Here is a 25,549-nt window from a genome sequence, read left to right as displayed (position 1 = left end):
TGTTGGAAACAGCAGTTGTAAAAAGTTTATAGGAGTCATTCAGGACTGTGATCTTCCTAATATAGCTCAGGCATGGAAATCTCAATGTATCAAAATTAAGCTAAGTATTAAAGACGTTTCTAATCCATAAATAAATGTAGACTGATATAATGAGTGCAGATCTAAGGCCACCTATTACTTTTTTTTTTTTTGGACAGAATCAAATTCCTGTGTGCCTTTATATGTTCTGCCAACAGTAGGCTGGGGGTATGACCAAGACTAAACTTGTAGGACAATCTGCACTCAACGTTTATTTCTTTATTCTGGTAACAATTTCTTTCAAAGATAAATTTGTCCCAACAGAGAAGACTTCATAAGGTTCTGTTCATCTGTATCAAGACAAGCTTGTGCTTGATCATTGCACAGATGAATATTTCACTTGAGAATTTTAAATAATCCACCTATATATATAGTATTCTTCTAGCTATTAGTGGACAGGTTGCTCTTCTGCCTTCTTGGTGACAGATTCCCAAGGAAATTTCTGTTTCTGTTTGGAATCTCCAGTCTGGAGAGAATGCAGCCATTGGCTAATACAAGGCTTTTTAATTCAGTGATATTCTTCCAGGATGCAAATTTCTGCCACTGTTACTTGTTATGCCCAGTAAAAAGTTAACTGTATTTATCCAGTGATGCTAGTATCATCAGCAATAACTGCATGGAGGGTTAATTAATGAGTATTTGCTTAATTAAGGAGCATTTGTATGAAGAACTCCCAGCAAAGATGCTATTTAGGTGCAGAACATACAACTTCTGACCTCCAGTTCTATTACAAAACATTAAGAATAAGCAGTTCAGGTACTTATACAGTCTCTCTCTTCAAAAAGACAGAGGCACAAAATTCCACCAGCCCAGAGGACTGATGCAAAAAATGCATATGCATATCTTTAGACATTAAAACACTTTAAAAATGTAGCCATGAATAATTTGAGCAAGTGTAATTGTTTTCCTGAAGATTTTTAACACTGAGACAAAAACAAGTAATATAAGTCACTGAAAAAGAAAACATTTTTTTTTTCTTTGTATAAAAGCAAAGCACTTAATTCTCTCATTTGCAACAAGAAACACAATGGAGCTTCACAAATTACAGTCTTGTTCCAGTAAAACTAGCACAAACTTGATGTACCCCTAATGCCTTCAGTTGAATTACCCAGAAATAAAACCAAGAAAAAGTAAGGGGAGAATCAAATCTGCTACTGAAGTTTCATTAAAGCCTTAAGCCCCATTAAATTTTCCAGCATACAGTTCAAATAAATGAACAATAAATAAATAAACATTTCATTAATAAGAAAACACTACTACCAATCTTGAAATCCATAAAAATCCACCTGCATGCTTTTGGTAGCATGTATTTTAGGAGACATTTGGACATATTTTACGATACTGTTATTTAGCTACTGGGGAGAAGTAAAACCTGATCATTTAAATACTTTGTTCAGCTGCTCTTTGAGATGGACTTTGAAATGGCATAATGTCAGTCAAAATGAAGTTCCTCATGTTTGGATTTTCAACAGAATTACAACTTCCTCAGCAGCTGTAAATTGCCGTTTCCATCATGTAGCTTGACATATTCGATACCTGGTCTCCTGTTAATTAGGATGGACATTTTGTGTGGTCAAGGTTAGCAGTAAAATACACTGCCAGAGGATGAAAGACCATGGCTACAATGCCATTTTGTTAATTAACTACAATATGGGGCATTAAGTTGAGTGGTTTTCACATATACCATTATATAAAGCCCATTGAAAAAAAAAAATAAAATCCATCCCAGGGTAAAGTAGGTTATGTTTAGCGAGAAAAATCAATGTTGTGATTGCACTTAGCACTGGAATTAGGGTATGAACACCCAGAAGATTGAACTTCCTAAATAAATATGCAGAAGCACAATTTGCAACTCTCTCTCTAAAAAGGGCATTGAGTTTTATATAACAAGGTCAATGGATGAATCAGAATTAAATCAGACAGTACTGAGCCCCATGCATTTTTAAATGCAGTCTGTACCCATATGCTACAAATGTTTTCACTTAATTTTTTATTTACTTAGTGTTTGAGTGCTAGCAAGGAAAAGTCTATTTAATTCCTTAACAAAAATCCATTGACCTTGTTGTATGCCTGTGATTAAATATTAATTTTTAAAAATCAATAGTGCCAACTTTGTATATAAAAATTTGTAACTTATAGTACCTCAATAAACCTTGAGATAGAGGACCTGAAGGCCAAATTGCTTGACAGTCTCCTGTATTTACCCACCTAATCTATGCAGTATATATACATTAAGCATGTTTACTTAAGGGAAGCAGGCACAGCGACAATAAACGGAGGTGACAAACAGCTGAAGTACTCCAGGTTCCCTCAGTGCATGCTTCCCCACCCACTCATACTGCAAAATTCTCCCATCTGCCGTGGCTGCTTATGCTCACAGAAAGGTGGTTTTGCACATCTCTACAGCCTGGAAGTATCCACCAGCACAACCAGAAGTTGTCACTTTGGACTTCCACCCAAGTGGAGTCAAAATGTCCCACCCCAACTTTTTTCTATCTAATTATGGCATTTTCTGTGGGTGTCAGTAAATGTCCTCTGTCACTGTGGCTATGTGCTCTCCATGGCAGTAGGATAAACTAAAGAAAGGCTCCAGGTCTGCTGACCAGTAACAAAAATCACCCTCCACTTCCTCTGGATCTAAACACATACCCTGCTAAGCAAGCCACCTACATATGCACAAAACTTCAAGGGCAGCTCATTTAGTTGAGTTTGATGAAAAGTTAAGCACAGTTTTTGATCTTTTGACGAAAGCAGACCTTGCAATGGAAAGATGAAAGAAAGACCATCATTAGGAACAGAACAGAATACCAGAGGTCAGCTTCAATCCCATTCTACACAGAAGACTCCATCTGAATGAGATTTTGAGGCTTTATGAACACATGGTAGCCAGAATGGGGCTTCTTGCTTCAAATTCTAAGGTTATTAACTCACAGCACGGGAAATCTCTTCCTCGACTTTGTCTCAAAATAACTGGGTAACAGATTTCTCTCTTTAATTCCCTCAAAGGGAAAATTAAAACATTTCACTTGGCACGCTGAGCAAGCTGCATCTTAAAGACATTACTGAAAAAGTCTCCAGCAGCTCACCTACATATCATTACATAACTGTCATCCAGACCCAGTAAAAATATTTACTGACACAATCTCACACCGAATGCATTTGTGTAAGTTTGCAATTTCCAAGCAAATATTGTTTCCAATTGAAGCTTTTAGTTGTACACAAGGATTTTCATTTAGCACCTTACCTTCCTAATGTGTCAAACTTAGAAATGACACTTCTAATTAATACGGGCTGATCAGAGCTGCAGATGAAAATCTTGCCATTCCATTTCACTGTCCTCAAATTACAAGAAACCTCAGCAGTGTTTAGACATAATACTATACAGCTGATAAAGACAGTAACTGAAAAGCAATTGAATCAGCAACAGCCAGAGCTGAAGATGTGACTTACAACTGCAGGAGCTCAAATTATAATTCCCTATTTAAATTTTAATCTCGCTTAAGTGCTTATAGCCATGGGAGGGTTCTACCACCTGCAGCAGGGCCTAGACAGGACAGACTGCTGAGTACTGCACACATTTCTTCATGTGCTCTGTGATTTTGCTGATGTTCGCTAATCCTAGAGAACATCACCTCTGTCACTTCAGAGAAATAAGGAAGAGTCCTTGCTTCACGCTTTCGCACTTCCCTGGTACAGCCAGGGCACAGCCTGTTGATCAGATCTTGCAGTGAGCCATCCGGGAAGCTAAATCCTCCTCCACATATTAACACTACCCCCTTAGCTCACCAGTAAGTCAGGAAAGGGGGGAGCAGGACTGAACCCTCAGCAGCAGCAGCTGACTCTTACATTGGGTTAGCAGTACTGGCAGGCTGCACTCCCAACAAATTTTGCAGAGCAGCTGGGGTAGACAAGGCTCCCCTGTAGAATAAAAAGCTAAATCAATAGTAAATTCCTATAGGCTCCATAATACCTGGAATAGTTTTCCAGTCACTAACTTTCTGGTCCTGTTAGACTGTCTCTTTTCAGAGGGTTATACTTAGCTCTGCATCTTCTGCATTATGCTCCTCATAAATGCCATGCTATTCCCAGGATGCTGTACTTTGAGCGCAGGCCGGTTTCAGATCAGTGACCACTGAGTTGTACAGTCTCTTCAGCTCACATCTGTTGCCCAAGATGCTGTGCTGGAAGACCTTTCTTTAGGAAGTATTCAAAACGTAACTATTAAAGACAGATGCAAGTTCAGTCTAAGTGGAGGGACCAGCTCATCTGTGAGGTAGGCCTCAGGTCTCGCGTGCTGAGCACAGGCCACACTATGCGGGGTGAGGGAATGCTGGCGCTAAACCCACTGTACTTCCACAGGTAAATCCCCATCTATTTGTATTTGCCAAACTGGTGTTTCAACTTAACAAATACTGACCCCTTTTGGTCAGTCCTCTCTGGAGCTTCAATGTTTCTTGCAGCTCTGCTACTCCTCCCTTAGCTGCCCAGACTAGGAGAAACCTTTGACATTACTGACTCTAAAGGTCACACTGTAAGAAATGATTTTACCCTACCTCCTGAGACCCAGGGACCCTCTCCTGGTGGCCTGTTTCTGGGCTGCGCCTTACAGTAAGTCCCTAACCTTTCTGGGTTTTGCCAAAAAATTTTCAACTTCTTCCTGCCATGATTTAACTTCACTCCTTTCTTTCTTTGTTCCCAACATAAATCAGGAGATTAAAGCCAGCTGCAGGAACCCATAAAACCAGGCAGGAGACTAACCACTGCAATTAAGCAAGATTTGTTTTATTAAGCAAGTCTTTTTCCTTTCATCTATGTGAAATGAGTTGATAGATCTCACCACAGCTCTGAATGAACTGGACAGCCATCTGCCTTGCAAAATAATATCCATTAGAGGCCTTGTTGCTGGTCTTAGTTGAGAAGCCACAAGCAGAACATAAGACTGCGGCCTGGTTAGCCGTGTCGACCTTTCAAATATGCTTCTTTGATTTGCAGAGTACATGGACAGAGTGGGTGTGATTAAGCGGCTATGGCTCTGCTCGGGGAATAGTGGGGATCAGATGTCAGCTCCAGGCTTCCTGCATGACTCTACACAAGCCTCAGGAGCCCTGTTTGCCTCCGTCCTACCCCAGCAAGCGGATTTCCACCTGTGCTTCACATGGCCACCCCTTTGCTACAGAGGTTTTCATTTACAAGCCAAATGCACAGGTAAGCAGCAAAAGAGAGCCCCATCTCATCTGGGGAATTTAGGTACAAAATTTATTAGGTAATACATTGCTGCTAACAGCAGTATTTCAGACTTGGTTCCCATTAAATAGGCTAGTATGAAGGGCCATCCATGCAAGAATTTTGTTTTCTTTGATTTCTAGATTTACAGTATGGGCTGATCATTACTATAATGGAAAATCTTGATCCTCAGAGCATCTGTTTTCCTTCAGGCACTTTCTTTTTCACGTAGTATCCAGAAAAGTCCTTCAGGAAATGTTTAAAAAAAAAAAAAGTAAATGTCCCTGAAAATGTAGGTATTTAGCCCTCATTTCTGGCTTCTTCCCATTTTCTTTTCACTTTTTAGAATGTTGGTCTATTTGAAACAACTTTGAAAAAAATGCCATGTCAATACAAAAAATAAATAAATATTTTACTATGAAAATACAGTAATCAAATCCTTAAGAACCTCTAAACCAGAATGCCTAAGCTTCTTGAATACAGGTTTAATTCTGTAAGCAGCAGAGGCATATTGCAGTATTTCTGAAACTTCCTCTGTCAGTTGAATTGCACTAAATTCAGCTCCCCCAAAATTGCATATTTTGGGGACTTCGCTGTCCATCAAAATTATATAAATTCCTTCCACTTCCAGTGAGGAATCCTGGGATTCAAAATCGCTCAGGGGCTGTTCTTTCATAGTGCTTCTTACATAACTGAAATTCCCTGAGACACTAGGAAAATCAGCTGTCTTTTATTTCAATGGAATAGGTGCTTCAAATCCCTTAGGAAGCTTTGAAGAGCTCAGCTGCAAGGCACGAGGTGGATGCTGTCAGCTGTATTTTATTTTATTTTTTTCCTAAGAAGAAATTAAATGGGTTTGGGGATTTTCCAGTCACAGAGTTCTTTGGTTTGGGTCAATTTCTATGGTTAACTCTTCATTATCATTCCCAGTCCTCTTTAGATCTCAGGTACTTCATTGTTTATGTAAAAAGAAAAGGAAAAAGAGATGTTATCTGTGAAGCTTGGATAACACTACTGAAGTCTAAGAGCTAGTCATTTAACCCTGTAATATATCACATGGCAAAACTGCTTTCTGCAGCTCTGAATGTTAATAGCACTAGTTAAGGGATTAGAGGAAAGACAGGAGGAAAATACATATACATAAATAAAAGCAAGAGGGAACTACACAACACAGAGAATCTGGATCTGTCTTCCAAGCTGAAAGGAAACTCAATCTGAATTTACAACCTGTTAATATTCTGCCTCCAGCAAAGATAAACACTGTAAGCTCCTAATGTTCACAGGAGCTGTCACAGGGCTGCTACTGTGTTTAACTTGCATACTCCAGTTCATCCTGTTTTCAGAGAAACAGCCACATTTCAACCTAGTTATTACCAAGTTATTCTCAAATCCACTGGTCGAGAAGAGTATTTAAACTTGAGGCAGCTCATATGAGCTCTAAACCTAAGGGACTTCATGGCTACTATAAGCTATATTTGCTCTCTGCCTTGGATAACTGCATTGTGGAGCCACCTAGGTGGTAAAACCACTGTCATTGAGCTCAAATTATCAGAGCAGTAACAAGATACTAAACAAGACGGCCCAAAGTAGAAGAAAAAAAAAAAGTCATGCACCAGATAACTCCAGTTCAGCGTACATCCTCCATTGCTTAACTCCCCAGTCCATAGCTTCAAGAATTTCTTTGGACATAGCTGTTATGTTTTGTTTTTTTTTTTAAAGCCTCAGCTCCTAGTCCTCTGGAACTGGGAATCACCACCTCTATTAAGAAATATGGAAGAGGGAAAACAGAAGAAAAACTGTTTTCAACAAGAAGAACCCCATGCTTGCTTTTGTAATCCTTAATATTTTTGCAATGCTTGATATGGGCATCCCAAAACATAAAAATCCCTTCCCATTATGAAGGATGGAGATCCTGTTGTGATAAGCACTATCCAAATACGGAGCAGGAAGATCTTCCTCACCTCGGAGTTTACAAAATAATATAACTATTAATCAACAGATGGGGACATGTGGAAGCACAAAAACACAGGATCACAAGACTGCTCTCTTCAACCTCTTTTTTTATAACCCTTTTCATGTTACCTCGTGGAATTAGCAGGAAATCTGGGCTCATAAGAAACTCAAGGGAAGCTCTTACTGAGACAACTGAAGTCCTATAGTGCCTGGGAGGTGTTTGCAGCAGTGTTACAATACCATTGTACTCCCCTATGGTAAGCATTTCAGATACTTAACCTTAACCGAAGAGAGGACAGGCTGAATTTGCAGATTTCTTATGATTTATTCACCCTTTCAATTTCTTTAAAGAGTACATGAGTAGAAAGGCTCCTTTATGATCTGAAACTCAAAATAACCAATGGGTACAAGTCAAAGATCCATCTCATGGCCCTGCAAGGAACTGAAGAAAGTTATGCATAACCCACATCTAGGTAAACTCCCTGTGAAGTCCACTAAAGGTGCACATTCATTTATAATGAGGTATTACGCCTTATGTGAGCAACCATTGGAAACTATGCTCTGCTGTCTGTTGAAAAGCAAGTTGGAATAAGCAGCTGTCTCACACCAAAACATGCTTGCAGAGAGAAAGATGGGTGTTAGTAAACAAAAAATTCTCATGGTGAATCCAGAGTGCAGATTCAGCTGCACGTGCTAAATACAAGCTCATCACCTTCACAGATCTAGTTTATAAATCCAGAGACAATTTTTGGATAAATAAATGCATTGAGATTTTATTTGCTGCTCCATGCAGATTCTATGACTACAAAAAGATCTTTAAGCAGCATATTTGTGACATTCCCCCAGCTGCCAGAGCAACAGCAGTGCTGAGGAAAATATTTAATGTTTGCAGTAGTTATTAGGATTATTACTTAGACCCCAAGTGACTTTTTAAAGTAATCTTCCTCTGCAATCCCTTTGTGTTTTTAATCCCATCCACACTCCCCCTTCAGCAGCTGTTACGGACACAATTTTGCCATCAGCCATGAAGGTTGTGTTTCCTTTTCCCTTAGAGAAATATAATATCTGAGATCAACTGCTAGGAAGAGGAAGGGGCAGGTATCCTTAAAACATCATGAAAGAGAGGAGTCATTCAGGCAAATACTTGTTTCAAATGTTAGGTGTTATAGTATGTATTCATACAAGCAATAAAAGAAGGGACTGATTAGCAGGTGGTTCATCCCCAAGATGCAGTACTCTGTACTCTAATCGGTCTATCTTTTCTACTCTAATCAGTGGACTCAGGGATGGAGCATTTTACCGTTATTCTGGGCAAGATAACTCCCTTGATGTCCCACACAGCAGGGAGTTGCTGACTCCGCGGGTGCTATCATAACTTGTGCTGCCATCCGTTTAGTCCTGCCTCCTCCCTGCCTCTTTGAAGTACCGAGAAGCTCCAACCAGCCAGGGGCAACCTTCTGGCACAGATGAGTGCCAGAACTGCCATTGACAAAGCAGAAATATTTCTAAGAAAGATAAGTGCAGATTAAACTGAGAATTATGGCAACAGGTTTCCTTTTTATCCCTTGTACTCTAATACTTGCTTTCCTCATCGTGATCCTCAGACTTGCATATAGTCACTTTAAGTCACGTTAACACCGCTGCTGTTCTTGCACACCTTGTATTCTAATCTGCATGCTGACAGTACGATAGAAATACTACAAAGATGGTCTAGGGGAATACAGCAGACAGAACTGCTAGCTTTATGTTTAAATTGAGTCTTAACCTGGTAAAAGCTGCCAGTGATCTACAGTACTGCAGCCTCCAAATTGGGTTCTTTCATGCTTTAAGTTTACCCAGTAATAGCAGAGATCCTTGTGCCCTGAGGCAATTGCTGGTAGTTTGTGTATTTAGGTGCAGACCTGAAGCCCTTGAGATCAGCACAAATACTTACAGAAGTAAGCCCAAGCACTGCTGCTGACCTCAAAGGCCTTGGGCCAGATGCGTGCAGCACACATGGGTTTCCACGGGGCCACCAGCTGGCTGGCCACAGCCAGTGGGAAGGGCATGCGATGGAAACTCACGTAGATCAGAAGCGAGAAAACAATAAATTTAATAACTTTTTATAAATTACTGGTGGGATGCGTCTCAGGGAGTTCGAGTTAGGTAGAAAACCACCCCCATCCTCCTGCAACTTGTTTTGTAACATAAATCCACAGTTCTATTTTTTTTTTTTCAGAGTTACTGAGTGACAGACACATTTTTCTTATCATAAAGGAACACTTCAAAACATGGTGGGTTTTACCTTGTAAGTGCGTGTATACACTTGTCTATACGTACAAACACACACGGTACTTCGTATACAGTTACTTCTTATTTCTCTCTGCTGTCTTTTCCTTTCCATTATCAGTCCCTTTGTATTTGTTTTCTCTCAGCTTTGTATACCTCTGCACATCCTCTTGTAACACTCTGTTTTTATTCCTCTCATTTATTTTCACCTTCTTCTTTCATTCAGAGATTTGTCTAACCAGCCCAGTCACCACCCTGTTACAGGTAACTTCCAGCCTGCCCATCCCTGCTCTTCTTCAGCTGCACTGACAGGTAACCCTGAATCCAGCCCTACAGCTTCAGCTCCTTATTTCTTTGGATTTAGTTTGCAGATGGGTCACATCACAGTGCAGAGGTATCATTTTATTCTTCAAAAGAAACATACAGTCATTTTCAATAAGCATGGACCTGGGGCCCATTCACTGAGGCTGCCAGACAGTATTCACACAGTTAGCGAGGGGTCCTCTTAGACTGCGAACTTCTGGTGTCCAAAAGTATTTGTTAAGTAAATATTTCCCTCAACTTTTACACAATTCCTTAGCAGAGAAGCTCTCTTCATGTCTCTACCTCATGATCATGCCTGTTCTCCCATCTGAAGACTTGCTCCTTTTAGGGACACGCTCTCTGACTTTGGGCTGACTTGTCTAGATCTGAATAGCATTGACTAATCTATCCCAACAAAAGGAGCCCCTTAAATTCTTTGTACATTCGGTAAGTGGTGTCCAATTCCTGTTACAGAAAACTAGGAATAAATATTGACTATGACAGAAATGAGCCTGCCCAGCTGCAGGACTGTTACAATGAAGGATTAGGAACAAGAGTTCAGGCAGCAACTCGCTTGAAAGTTGCTTTCCATTTCCCTTTTGTATGTGTTTGGTTTGCCTTATTCCTGGCTCATACCTAACTGTAACAGCAATTACTGTTGCAGAACATCTCAGCCAACTCTCTCCTATCTGACCACAGAGGGCTGTCATCTTTAATACTAATTACAGACTATCAAAGAAAAGGGTTTCCTATAGAAACTCACTAGGAAGTTAGAGATGAAATAAACACTGCAATCAAAATAAAAGCATGACTTGACACTTTTTTCAACAAGGCACTGTTTGCCCCTTTCAAAAGACGGAGAAGCTTTTTTGTGGGGACAGGTTAGGAGTGAGCAGGCAGATGTCTGTACATTAGAAACCACGGGCCTTTTGTTTATTGCTGTACAGTTACAGGATCAGGTTTTACACCTTTGATTTTCCAGGCTCACTTAGGTCATCAATATTATCTCAACAACCATTGTTGGACGTGCCCAAGGGCAACAGTTCCCTTGGGCTACCATCAGCCATTTCAGCAAGACCTTTTATAGACTTTTTTTTTTTTTTTTGGAGGCTGAACCTGCACTTGAGGACAACTGTGAACTCTTGAGGCCAAAATGAACAGAGAGAAGTCTTGAGAGGTCAACAAACTGCTGAGCTCCTTTGACATATTGCAGAAATCAGTGGGAAGATTCTGGGATGTATCAAAAGAAAACCAGCTTTCGGTGAGAGCCAGAGGCAACAGCTTGCTCCTGGATGCAGATATTAAGGTCATGATACACTTAAAAAAAGAAAAAAGCCACCCACAAGATGAAATAGACTAGTATATTTCTAACACTTACTGTGTTTATTCCTTTTCTTTGTAAGGATTACAAATCAGCATAAATCATGTTTCCTTTCTTATCTCCTGGGGAGTCTTTTTCCCCTCCACAACTCTCCCCAAAAGTCATTTCAATTAATACAACTGCAGCCAGCTACTAACTGCAGGGATGAAAATCATTTTGTTTCAGTTTGATGCAGCAGAAAAGCACTAGACCTAAATAGCATATGACAGGGCAGAACACAAGCACCTGATTTAGAGTTGCACAAGCTTCAGCAGCAACAAAGGATGTGCTTTCCAAAAATGCTGAAGCAGCTACCCCCAACACTGTCTGTATCAGACTAATAACATCCAAAAATAAATGAAATGTTTGGTAACCAAGCACGTGCATACATACGTGAATGCACACATGGAGCATCCCCCTGCAATCAGATTTCAAGGGCTGCTACAGAACCTCAGTTCATGCCCTCCAACCTCCTATGCAATTTCTGTTAAAGCCATCTCAGGTTGTGGAGAAAAGCTTGGAAATGTCACAAGTGCATTATAATGGCTCAAACAGTAGTTACTGAACAAAAAGAGCACTAATATATAGCATTATACATCTTCCTTCCACTTCCCTCCAGTTTGGGGGCACCTGATTCATAACTTTCAGATGCTTAGGACTGACAAAGCTGCTGCACATTGTATTTTTTGGTCCACAGAAAACCAGTATGGGCTTGCAGCAATCCTCTGCTCCATTTCTGTCCTATTCTGCAGAGTACTTCTAGAAATCAGTGAGAAAAATCTAGTCTACAGGCTTTGTGTTATGGTAATGACAAGCCTGTCATTATGAGGGATGTTACGGCACTGGCCCTGCGCACCGGAAAGCTGATGAGGTTGCTCAGCAGCCACCGAGGGTAGTGGTACCAGACCTGCACATGACATATGTCAGTCAATTTAGAGCCTTGGCAAACCTCTACCCATCTCCTAAGCCATTCACTTCCTTATTTGAAAGGCCTTAGATAAAACCACTAAGAATTATGGAGTATACAACAACCAAGGATATAGAGAAATGACAAGTACAAAAAGAAGAATATGAATAATATACAGAAGAGGCCATTATTCTGTGTACTGAGGGAAAGTGTTTCTGCTCCTTACAAAAGGAAGGATTTATCTTTCCCTGATCGGAGGTGGCAAAGCTAGCATGTTAATGACAGAAAAACACAGGGAGGATAGTAAGAAGGCTGCCAGCTATTCCACTTTGATTTCATCAGCCAATCATGCAATTATGCTTTTTCTTTTTTTTTTCTTTTCTTCTGTGAGCAGCAGACACATTCACACTCAGTATCCCATGGGAGAGAGAAATTACCAAGTCCCTCAGATCCTTCTACAAAATTCCACAAATACTTAGTCCAGCAAGACCCTGATGTTCTCAATCTCCTGTCCTTTAGGTCTGGCACAGCTCACGTTACCAACTTTAAAGGGGATAGGTCTGACTTCAGATACTGACTTTAAAGGTTATCAGATACTATCAAGCCAACGTAATTCAGAGCCAGTTCTGATTTTCCCTTGCTGTGGATGATAATCAAATGAGGCCTTTAGTACCTAAAGACCCCTAAAATTTCAGTATGTTTGCTTAATCTACCAGTAGGTCTTCTAATCCCCTGCTCCAGTCCATGTGGCCCTCTGTACATCCAGCTGGAAATGTTATTAGCTCTCAGCATTGTCTACTACATCAGAAAACATCACGTAAACACAACTAGAATACTTCAAGATCCAAGCTACCTCTTATACACCCAGTATATATTCTGCTTTAAAGCTCACAGTGGCGAGTTTAACACAAATGCAGCCATGTCAGTATGCCGATGCTTCCAGCAAACAGACAGATGTAAAGGCAACCCAACTGACACCAGAGATGGGACTGTACTATTATTACTATGAGCAGAAAAAGCAGCCTCAAGATAGTAGCTGGAAGCCCTGTTATGCTGTTGTACCAAGACATGATTAGAGGGCTTATACCCCCCAATGGTTTGTAAAAAGAAAAAGATGGGGTAAATTCACACTGCAAATTGCTGCAAGAGCCAGGATTTTATTTCAAGTAAATTATTTAAGGTCTGAGTATTACCTGTTTGCACACGGAGATGAAAACTTATCACAACCTCATAGCCCTGCTGCTTCTGTCATCGGAAGGGAAAGGGGTTACTAATTTGCAGCATGGAGAACCACTAGGCTGACTAAATGTAAGCATTTTCATTATATGGAGCAAAGCTACCAGCTTCCAAGCAATCAAACAGTTAATAAATATCCAAAGAGTGTGCCAGCCTTGCAATAAATTAATATTGATCTAATGTAAACTGAAGTATCCACAGCAATATGCCACAGGATCATTTGGTTGTGACTTCATTTTATTTCATATGCCAGTAGGCCATTTCCCCTTTTATTTCTGACATTTTAAGGCCATCTTTTCAGCATATTAAAAATAGCAAAAGAAGATGAGACAAACTATTTCAAATGTTTAATTATTCTTACAGAAAAGTAGTAGTGGAAAGTCTCAGAAAAATCTCTCGAAATGAATGCTGGATTAAGTACCTAAGTCAGGTTTTGGACACCCTCCCTAGAGGTAACTAGATAGACCTGAGATAAAGAGGTAACCCTGAGATATCTGATATGGAGTTGTGCATCTGATGAGAAACATCTACTCCACGAAACCAGACATGCAGGTATTCAGGACACGTCGGTGACAGACATAAGCAAAGTGTCTGGGTCACCTGTGCCAGACCCAACTTCACCAGCCCTCCTGAGAGCCAAGGTCACCAGGAGAGACTGAGAGCAGGGCCCTTCCTCCTCCAGGTAAATCAGTGCCTCTTTTCTTTGTTCCTGCAAAGCTTTGCACCTTCTGCATTGTCTGGGGAGTGTGTTTATCCATAATTCAAAATGCTGCCTGGTACAGGCCTGATCCTGCAGTCCATGTATCAGTAAGCTTTGCACTGACCCAAACGAATTCTGCCTGAATGAGGACTACAGGATCAGCTTCTTTATCAGCCAGCTGAAATAGAGCTGCTAAAGAATGCTTTTAGCCACCATCTAATTCTGTCTTTCACTATCAACCTGCTCTCTGAATCCAATTTTACTAATTTTTAAGAATCTTTGCCCTCTTAATCCTATTATACTGGTGTTTTTCAAAAAGATTTTGCTGCAAGTGACTCAGAAAGAAAACTACCACCCCTACCACCACCTTCTACTCCTTCTTTCCCCCAGAAAAGACAACTTTCCACATTGATACACGAAAACTTTTCAGTACTTCGGAACTTCTTTGAAAACAGATGCTTATTTTTACCTTTTTGTGAAGCCTTTCTGGCTGGAATTTCCCAGCCTCTGTTTGCAAGAGTGGCATTTGGAAGACCAATGACCTATTTTTTTTTATTTTTTATTTATACCTCTTCTATTCACAAAGCTTAAGGCCCCAGGATGAATGCATTTTCCACAGTGCATGCCGGATCCTCTATCGGCTAATGACATTTGTCTAAAGCTTCTGGTAAGGACAAGGACTGCTAGCAGAGCCGCAGTAATACCAAGGGTAATGTGAGGTTCACAAAGGCAATAAATCCATCGTGTGAATGGTAGGGGAGATTTATTTTCTAGTGATAATGCAGAGAGTTGAAAACTCAGAGGTTATGAAATCATTACGGAGAGGGGTACTTAAAGAACAAAATCGTTGTACTTACACAATTTTATTAAAACTTGCAAATGGAATTTACTGAGGGGAGAAAAGCAGGGAAGCAGTATTTTTATTCCCTTAGTATATTCATATATATTCTAATTATTAAAATTTTTATTGCCCCCTACATACACATTAAATGGGGCTTCATAGCAGTAAATAATGGGAACCTTACAAAAATAAGAAGTCACCTTGAAGAGGTAGAATGGAGCACAGGCGCTGATCTCTGCCCTCTTCATTGTGATTTCCATATGAGAATGAAAAGGCTGCTTTCACGGGCAAAGCTGAGGCCTACAGGCACACAGTTTGAAAAATAACACCACCTTTTCATTTGTAATCTGAACAAATTTAATGGAGAAGCTATTGATGGAAAATGAACTTAGAACTCCACATTTCTATTTTTTCCAGGGTAGAACTGCACTTTAAGTCACAGGCTTTATTAATGGAATAAGTGCATTTGTCTCTCTCAGGCCTGAAAATAAAGCACTGAGAAGTAACATATGGAATATGCCTTGGGCGAGAGATTTTCATCTGGTATTGCTGTTTTTCTAATAAAACTGAAATCATGGCATGAGTGCACATGTTGCTGTAAAGTGTTTCACAGGGGGTGGCCTAAAATAGAGGCACCCAAAAATCAATTCAGTGTCACCAGCTCCAAAGGACTGTGCTTTCCTCTTTCCTACCTACAGAGCCACTGACTGAAAACCGAAGGAGGGAGCAAACCAGGAGTCTCTGAAATGCTACCGAACAGGAATGTTTTGCAACAAACAGGCTGGTACCTCAAACCACTTTAAACTGCACAACACATCAGCATCTCTTATTTCACCTCTTCAATTACATGCAGCGATCTGCGGCCCCTAGAGATAGTTCCTCTTTTTTCCTGCCACAAAAATTAAGAAGAATTCAAATGTATACCTTGTCAGTCTTGCTTTTCATTGCAAAACAGTTACAATACGAAACAAACTTAAGTGGAGTTATTTCTTCAATGACAGTTAGCCAATAATACAAGTTTTGGCTCAATGAGATAGCGTAGTAACCATGACCTGAAGAGCAAGCAAGGAAAGAAGCTCAGAGCATCTTTTGTATGCATTGAGCTGAGCCAAATTTTTAACGGTGGGTTCCTAATTTACAAACAAGCTGGGCTAGCAGTACACAGGCAAGCTCTGCACACAGTGCAACTCAAAGCATGGTATCACAGGCCACAACAGTGCCTGAGTTATGTAAGAATTTCAGTTTATCTGAAATTAGATTTGCCCTACCACTCAGGACAGCAACTTATTTCTTGGTACAGTGTTGTATTGATACATCTGGCCTGTTTTCAGGGTTTGAAAGCCTGCATAAAAATGTGCTGAGCAGACAGCCAGGGCTAGAGTCACAAAAACCCTCTGCTACAAGGTAAGCAAAAAGGACAGGGGTCTGGTACTGTTCATTCCCCAGGAGAAGACGATGGGTTGCATGGTGAAACACCAGCTATACCAAATGTCATTTATGATGGTTAAGAAAGCAAGTCCCATCTAGCACCAGTAGAACCCATCCACTACCTAACACCTGACGCATAACCTGTAACAGAACAACTTAAATAAACTAACGAACAAAAAAGTTGGAATGGAGGTTTCACTACTCAGGATTTCAAAACTTCTGACTCTAGTTACAGAAAAGTGTTTGGTTTTTTTTTGCTTTGTTTTGTTTTGTTTTTTGTTGTTGTTGTTTTGTTTTGCCTTCTTTTCACTGTCTGCATCAGATTCCTCAGGTAATAATCTAGCATAGAATTGATTTGATGATTCTCATGTACTAAGCACCAGAAGTTGCGTTTAAACCCTTTGTGTATGTGGCACCTTACACAGAATAGTTAATATCAGCAAACATGCCTTATGAACTATTAAGAATAAAAATCTATTCTGAAAATGTTTTGGCAGCACAAAAATGATGTGCATAAACTCCAGATTCCATGAATAAGTATCACTGTTACATGACACATGCAGTTGTTCCGAATATGAAGCAGAATTATAATTAACTAAATAGAGGGGACAATGAACAACAAAGTTTAACAAGCCAAGTTGCAATTAACATCTTGCTCTCTTCTGAGACTTTAGGTAATGAATCTGATTTTACACTTCATGTTTTCAATGCTGTCTGCAGAGAGAGAGTAATAGAATGTCCATTACCCTGGTGTAAGACTGACATATTCTCATAAAATGCTTTGTGATTGGATAAATAGCACCGAACAAAGAAAAATCAAGAGCATATAGCACATAAAATGTCCATAGACATCTCATTTTTTCTATTCAGCAGGACGCAGCAATGCAAGCAGAGAACTGAAGGGCATATTAAGAGGCATTTGTGCGCTTCAGCATTTCTCTCTGTCTTACCTGAAGGTGCTTGATAAATCTGATGCATATAAATAAAAAGTAGAGGGGATAGAGTATGTGGAATCCTTGGTGCTGATGCTGACTTTTCATTCCTAGTGTTCTACTTCAAATATGGTCCATATTAATATTATTTATAGATGCTTATCAAAGGTGTAGCAATTACAGGCATGAAAAGCATTTTTGTTTATGATCCAAGCCACACTGCGCTCTTTTGCAGAGGGCAGGCAGCTCAGAAGGGCTGAATGTCTCACCAAGGTCATACACTGACTACATGGGAAATAAAGGACTAGAATGTGTAACACCTGATTTGTTTTCACATGCTGCCTTGTACACCACAAAATCTAATGTTATCAGTGACTGGTTTGTGTGTTTGAGTTGGGAGTCCATTCCCTCACAACAGCAAATACCAACTGTTTATTGGACTATCCAAGTAAAAGTCAAAGAGCAAATAAATGACAGTTAATGCAAGACCATTCCACTTCAGATATGAAATGCCTGGATGAGGCACTACTGGTAAAGCTTAGAGCTTCTCTTCATCATGCTCCACAGCCATGTAGACAGATAAAGGATTCCAGGTCTGAGGCATTTTCCAAATCAACCATGCAATCCCAGACAAACAGTGAAAGTTGAGCTGATATCTCTATCAGGAAGAAATATTTCTTTTTTTTTTTTTTCTTTTTAATTCTTTTTGATTACAATTGATAGTGACATGGTCATTTTCTCTCTTGTTCTCCAAATTATTCAATTTGTGAAACTGTCAGTCTTCATGACGTCTACAGCAACTTTTGTAAGGTGGAGATCCAATTTTTTTTTAGCTTGTCAAAGTCAAATATTTTGTAAACATAGTTGGATGATGTTGCATTTCCAAAAAGCCTTTACCCGTTGTGCAAGCTTTTCTGCTCCCGATTTCAGGATCAAATAAGCTTAATGGATGGTACAGAATGCACTAAAATAAGCCTTGTCTCCTTCATTCACCTGGATTGAATTTCACTCCCTTGCAGACCAACAGCCTGAAGCCTATTCACCATCTAAGTCGTCAAAATAGGATTAGTGGATTTAAGTAGCACAGAAGCTTTGCATTTTCCACCTAGTTTCTTAATGAATTTTTGCATTAATAGGAGTATTACAACTGAACAAACAAGCTTCTCAACAAGGGCTGTGTCAAATCTCCGGAGCAGACAGTTGCAACCACAGGGAATGTGTGAGCTCTGCAGCGCTGAGCAGCAAAACGTTGTTTGCTTTTGTGCTGAGACAGGATGTGAACTCAGATGCACAAAAGCGAAAGCCAAGTGATGCATTTTCCCTACCTTTTCATTATTATAAGGGATTTTTCTGCTTGTTTTTTTGAGTTGATACTCAAAGCCAACCTCGCATAGCGCTGGGCTTACTACTTACTATCCTTTAGATAGCGCTAACTTAGAAGCAGTTCCTGACAGTCTTAGTGACCCAGATCACCTAAACAAAGGTATTTAGAAGAGAAAAAATGATCAGCCCACATTAATTAGCAGCTATTTACTCCTTTTAATTAGCAAAGACATAGAAAAGAAAACTGGAAGTCACCCCATCATCACAGGCCATGTTAATCTCAAGTTACCCTGCTGCGCAAGCAAGCTTACTGACTATATTTTTTGGCACTTCATGCGTGCACGTAGGCTGACTTTTATCTAAGGATCTGAACACAGTGTACAAGCATTAGCTAATTAGATTTCTTGCAACAGCTATAATATCAGAAGCACTTAGGAGAGAGATAACTAGGGTTAAACCAAAGAACCAGGTCTCATGGGACCTGTGTATCAAACGGAGCTCTACTGCGGGCTGTCTGCGGTACAACCATATGATTTCTGTATGTATCAGCTCCATCACAGTCTTGTTTCCAGGTTTCATAGGTGGGGTTTTTGTTCCATAGTAATATGTGCTCAGAGGCTCCAGTCATAACCAAAACACTAGACAAACTGGTAGGAGGAGGAATTTGTACCCGCAAGTCAAGGTGACAAGTTCGAAAGACAAGTAGTACTGCACCATGCCCAGAGATGAACTGCTTTGTCTAACTTGCCCAAGCCTGTTGGAGAGCTGTAAATTGAACTCCTGTTTCCTATGTCCTTACCTGCCAACACTGAAAAGTCCAGAACACCTTGGATTTGCTATATGCACACGAATTATCTGTGCAGTACATCCTAAATCCGATACAGCCACATCTGAGTGCATGCATGATGTAAAATCTGCACACACTGAATAGCTGCGTACCTGGAATGCACGAAAAACAATATGGAATGAGCTCCTTTAATACAATTAAAATCTCCTAGATGGCTGCTCAATGCCTGTGTGTGAGCAGAATAGCAAAGAAAGTAGTAATACTGAAACCTGTAAAAACAGCAGCCTTCCACCCCCAGCTAGCAGAGATGAAATGTACTTCTAATCCCCTAACTGGAGTATCGGTTTCTTGTCATTATTTCTGATTCATAGAGTGTTAGCAGATATTCTTTCAGGATTCAAAATGCAAGTACAAACTACGCTTACTAATTTGTAATTCACTGAAGATGTCAAGAAAGGATGTGATTATATTGCAAAGGAAAAGGACAGCTAGGAATGGAATGAGGCTGTCCTAGTTCTCTTCTTCAACCTTAAAGACTATTTCAAAAGAAAAAAAGAATAAATTCAATATAAGCATAAGGAGGTCTTGTCTCCAAACCAGACAAATGCCTGCCTCTCATTAGAGTTCCTGGGAGATGTAAGCATGCATCTGCCAGGAGAACCAGACCCTATGAAAAAGTAGGGATATAAAATCCCAGATCACTTCAGAGAGGCAATAAAAACAATATGGAAAATTTATAACAATCTGGTGTAATTGTTCAAAGGTAACTGCTTCAAGGACTCTTATGAGGCTTGTAAAGGTTTTCCAACTGATAAAAAAGGGAAACCATTCATAAGATGGGATAATTTAAAGCACTCTTCAGTGCAGCTTTGCAGGAAAATAGGATACTAACGAGCTTGTGTTGGTTGCAGAACTGATAATGTAAATTTAGAGAGAAACCTTTCTTGCTAACAAAATATGATATTTATTTTTACATAAAGCATTTTAAAAAAGAAAAGTGCCTTTAATCCCTTTAAAATTCAAGAATTAAACACTAAAAAATAAGCCATAGACTGACATCTTTGGCTGGGTGCTAGAAGATGCCTACCGTCTTGATCCATGACATTTTCAGAGCTTTGTGCAAGAAAGCTAGAACGTTCATATAAATAGGTCTGAGTACTGCAATGAAAACATAGCTTAGCATGTTTATAGTTCAAGGGTGCTTATCTTTGATAAAACAGCTCAGAAAAGCTATACATTTGGTAGTCGGAGTAGGGGACTATGAATGACGCAGTCTAGTCCTTCCTCTGCTGTTTACTCACCACACAACCAAGCCTTTTAGCGTTTTAATACATTGGTGTACCCTCCAAGTAAAACAGGCATGAACACAATTTAAATACCACATAAGTGCCCTGCTAAGGCTTGAAAGAATAAATGTAATGTTTAAATGAAAGTCACTATAATGTTGTCTGGCAAAAAATTGAAAATTATAATCACTGTTTGCAAAGATATCCAGTCTCATCTGAATTATGCTATATTCTTGGAAACTATTATCACCTGAAAAGTAGTTTTACAGACTTTTTTTTTCTTTTACAGTTTATATATAGAATAATTCCTAGCTTCAGGAGATTTAATATATTATTTTTCCCTTGAAAGTACTAATCTCCCTCTGAATACCTGCTTAGTCTATTCAATTACATCAGAGTTTTTCCTCTGTTATTAACAATGCATCATTTAGCCTCATTTTGTTTTAATCATAACAGAATCAGTCCAGGTTGTCTATGCCTTTATCTGATAAATGCCTTACTCCAATATGTGAATAAATATATATTAGCAGAAACCAGCAAGTCTATTTGTATTCAAAAAGTACTAGTAAATATTATGGGATAGGCATAAAACATACAATGGGTCTTTTACAGTGTGTTTATTTGCAATAACACAGTTGTCACGTTTGCTTGTTTATACCTCCTTTGAATTTTCTGAAATTACTGCTAGAAAATGTTAAAGTCAAAAAGATAATTACAGTCACCAAGCCTTGTCATCAATGATTCAAAGAAATGGAGCAAACCTGTAAATTATAACAGCTTAAATCAAAGTCAGGTCATAAAGAGTAGCATAAACTACAATTACACTCTTCGGCCAAGCCACAAATGATGGTGAAGCAAGACAGTTGCTCTCTGCAAAATGGCCAGTGCTGCAAATTAGGTGTCAAGGTGTGCACATATTTTTGGTGAGACTTTGACAACATCCTTTGCTGACTAGTGAGCAGGGACCAAGAATGATCTACAGTGGTGTTACGTGTAGGCACCATTGCCAGCTTAAGGAATAAGCAGCATGAATATAAAAATGATGCAGATGCAGACTCACCAAGGAAACCTTTGTCTCTCCAGCAGCGCAAGCTGCTGACATGGTCACGTCTATGCAGTTAACTCTTGGGATGCAGCCCGAATTCCCTGGCTTCATCTTATCATTATCCTGGGAACCTGAATTCCTGTGTGAAGGACTAAGCCCTGGATATCTTTGGACCAGTATCCCAGGGGGCTTCAAAGGGAGACAAAAGCCTACAATTTTTTTTTGCTGCAAAGAGCCTTTTGTGTGCTGGAAATGTCAGCTTTTAGCCTGAACTGCTTAAAATCAGAAACACACAAAACCAGAGAAAAGATACTGAGATCGTTGAATTTTTATAGGTACCTTAAAACTCTATTGACAAGAAGTATTAAAAAAATACAGTATAGAAATGTAGTAGCCATCAGCCATTACACCACATTCAAAAAGTAAGAAGGAGACAGAATTATTTGCAAAAGTCACTGATAATTCCTGGTCTGACTTTAATTCCTACAGGAAGTATGAAGACACAGCGATGGAGCTGAATCAGAAAAACTTGGTGACACGTATATATGAAATCCTGATGAGGACTCAGCCTGCTGACATTCATATGAAATACTGTGCCATATGGGTCTGAAAACTTGAAAACCTCCAGAAGTAGCACTGTATATAGATAAATGCCTTACCAACACACAAGACATCTGATCATAGACTGTTTGAAAAGTGAGCACTGAGGTTGAGATCAGCTTTTTGACTCTGTCTAGATGAATCATTTTGTTGTCCATTTCTGAAATGAAATCAACCAGTAGCACATCAGCACTGTCTTCCAAACATGAGCTGAAATATTTGAGTATCCCTGGGAAGGCAATTTTTTTTTGACTCAACATTTTGCCATCTAACCTTGAAATGCTAGATGTTGTAAATATGATATACTGCTGCTATAAAAGGGGAGGAAAGTGTCTGAAATTCAAAATGAGAAGGCAGTAGGAGGAGGATTTCCCCCCGACTTTACTGCTATAGCATTACAATACTTGAAAAAAAACAATAACCCGCAAACGTGATCTTGCACTACAGAAGTAGTAGTCATTCCTACGTATTTCAAAATGCCTAAGTTGATATAAAATGCTATTCTCCTGATCACAGTTCATTTCACACCCACTTTGCCCAGGTGTAAAGGCATTACTGAAAACTCACTGCAATCAATGGACAGAGTTGATTGTGGTAGCCTTTGGAGCACCAGGGGAATTTTGCAAGGCACAAGATCCACCGGTTACTTTTGAGAGAATCAGAAATTCAGTGGTTTGGGATTCTTCTTTTATGTTTCATATCAACAGGGCATTATAGCATAATCAATAGTCCTTGTGCTGACTTTTGTTACCAGTTCACCTCTCAGAACAATAAGAAATCTGCTCAGCTTCTATACTGAGCCTTTCTTCTCTCACTGAGAGTTCCATGCTTTAATAAGAAATGTATGAAATCAGAAAAGAGCTAATGGTGCTGAGCTTGTTACACTCTTGTCATTTCGAGTCTTTGAGGCAAGCATTAGCACAAACGGCTACACGCCTGTAAATGTAGCATGGGTTTTTTGGTGTCTTTTAAAAAGCATCTAAAAAACAAACCACGATTAGAACTTTTTCCTTGAAAGCCTGGATTTACTTAAAGTAAGTCCTTAAAAATATCCTGTCAATCCTTCTGCATTCCACTAACTAAACTGTAACATTACATTCATGAAGAAAGTTTGGTGTCTAATAACAGGAAAAGATTTTATTTATTAAGCATTGGGGTCAGTGGTAAAGGAGTTTGAACTGTGAGCTGTTTACTAGTAAACTTCATAGCCTGTGTCAGAATTCCCAAGATGATACCCTTTAATAACAAAAGGAAAAATTCCATCCTCGGGACAATATTATCTAGGGAAATAATATTCTCCTGTTGAAGTGCCCATCATCTCTCAATACACAGACATTCTCAAATGAAGATTTAGCTGGTCCCATCCAGGGCAACTCATTTTCTGATTGTAGCTATCCTCTGATTATACTTTTATTTGTGATTGACATTTTCCTGTTTACAATCTGTTAATAAACTTATTAACATTCACTTTTGCAAAGTGCTTCAAAACAACAACAACAACAACAACGAAAAGACTCAAAACAACATGACTTTGATATAAGCCTCCCTGTTGGAAACCCGAGACCCTAGGTGATGTTCACTGCAGAAGAGTTCCTACCTCAGGCATCATCAGCCCCAGCACTTTGTCACTACCTCAGCATTGGAAACTGGGTGCTTTTTGTAGGATTTTGAGGAAAACAAAATCTCCATGTGCTTCTGATGCAAACTGTTTTTATTATTCTCTTAAACTGAATTCACCAACAAACTATAGAAAAAGACATTAAATGACCTTGAGATAACACCTCTGCTTAGTCCTGAGAGGAATGGAAAAAAAATGGCGCATTTGGGGCAACTGGTAAGAATGACTGATCACAAACTACTTTTTTTTTTTAATCAATTCAGGGCAACAGATGGAAAAGCCAACTAAAAGGCACGTTATTCTGTGGCACAATAATGGGAAACGAGGCATTCTCCTACCAAAACATAAAAATGAACATAATACGGGGAACAGAAGAAACCCATCACCTCCTTAGGAAAGCAGGCTACCTCTCAAAAATTTTTTTCTGTGAAAGAGCATGAGTGATTCCCAGTGGTGGTGACACTAATTTAGGAGGAAATGTTATCATTGCCTGTAGAATTTTGAGACTTAAGACTAAGGATGGTATTGCTGAGTGACAGTGATTAGTATCTTGTAATATCTGGTGTCTCCCTCAGCACAACAGAAATGCTGCAGGAATATACCAGAGTACCTTCCTTGCTCAGTTAACGTGAATAGCTGAATGCTGGAAGCAAAGGAAGGAAACCAACAGAGAGCTGCCCTAAGTTTTTACCATATGGTTTTATTTTAAAGTGTTTGCTTTAGGATAGCCAGAGAGATGCAAAGCGCATCTTTAAAAGAGCCCTTGGGGAGCAGCACAGACAATCTGAATTTGCACAACTGCAGTTTCAGGTAACCTCATTAATACAGAATTATGTCAGTGAAAACAGTAGAGACTGATGCAGAAATTCATGAAATTTCAGGGAAAAAAAGTACCCTTCCGCTTCTAAGTAAAGATTCTCTCCGCAAAGCACAGAGGAAAAAGATGAAACAGAACAAAAAAGAAAACTTTCAACCACTACCCCAAATGCAGGAACACAACGCCCCTTTATTGTCACAACTACTGGTTTCTTAGGTTCTAAACGCCACTCCCATCCCTCCCCGATTTGTCTGTAAGTCATTCTTCAGTGTCAGGACAGGGTATAAATTATAGCAGGTTCTTCTGGACTGAGTCTGTCTTTCAGCATGCAAAGCCTGCCTGGGACCCCAAGGCTCTATGAAGGTACAAGTAATGATATTTCTCTGATTATTTTTTATGTAATGGAAGACATTAAGGAAGTTACAGACATTTGCTAATGATTTTCTAAGGGAGCCTAAATAAACTTATTGGAAAAAAAAACAAAAACAAAAAACATGCAACACCAGGCAAGAGAGAGCTTCTAACATGATTTAGCCCTTCTTTTATTTATGGCTGTGACAAGTACAAGGTCACTAAGGGCAAAATACAGTTTCAGGGCTGCTCCAGGTGTCATGTATGAAACACTTCCAGTGCTCCAGCCCAGACTATGACTTCAGTTCTGCTCATGCTCACCACCAGAGTCCTGGCTCTGGAGTCCAATGGCTCTTCCACACTGCCCAGATTTCAATACTCCCTGGTATTCGCAGCACTAGATCTGTGACAGAATATTTGTTGTCTAAAACTAGAGTAGTTCTCAACTATCCAGGAAAATTCTATAGCTACTGTTAGCTGAAATAAGCAGGAT

At 39.5% G+C, this 25,549-nt stretch overlaps 1 protein-coding gene and 1 long non-coding RNA gene across 6 annotated transcripts in view; one reads left to right on the top strand and one right to left on the bottom strand.

Annotated features, from left to right (window-relative positions):
• The window catches only part of TMEM132C (transmembrane protein 132C), a 205,531-nt gene that overhangs the window by 90,495 nt on the left and 89,487 nt on the right, over positions 1 to 25,549 (bottom strand). The window lies entirely within an intron of this gene.
• On the top strand, positions 6 to 23,736 carry LOC310883695. Its single transcript, XR_014573665.1, has 2 exons — positions 6 to 4,686; positions 5,071 to 23,736. It is a non-coding gene; the product is annotated as an uncharacterized lncRNA (long non-coding RNA).

This window comes from Anser anser (assembly GCF_964211835.1).
Source record: "Anser anser genome assembly, chromosome: 18".
NCBI classification, from domain to species: Eukaryota; Metazoa; Chordata; class Aves; order Anseriformes; family Anatidae; genus Anser; species Anser anser.
Note: the sequence above shows the minus strand (reverse complement) of the source record. Positions and strands in the feature narration are given on the sequence as shown.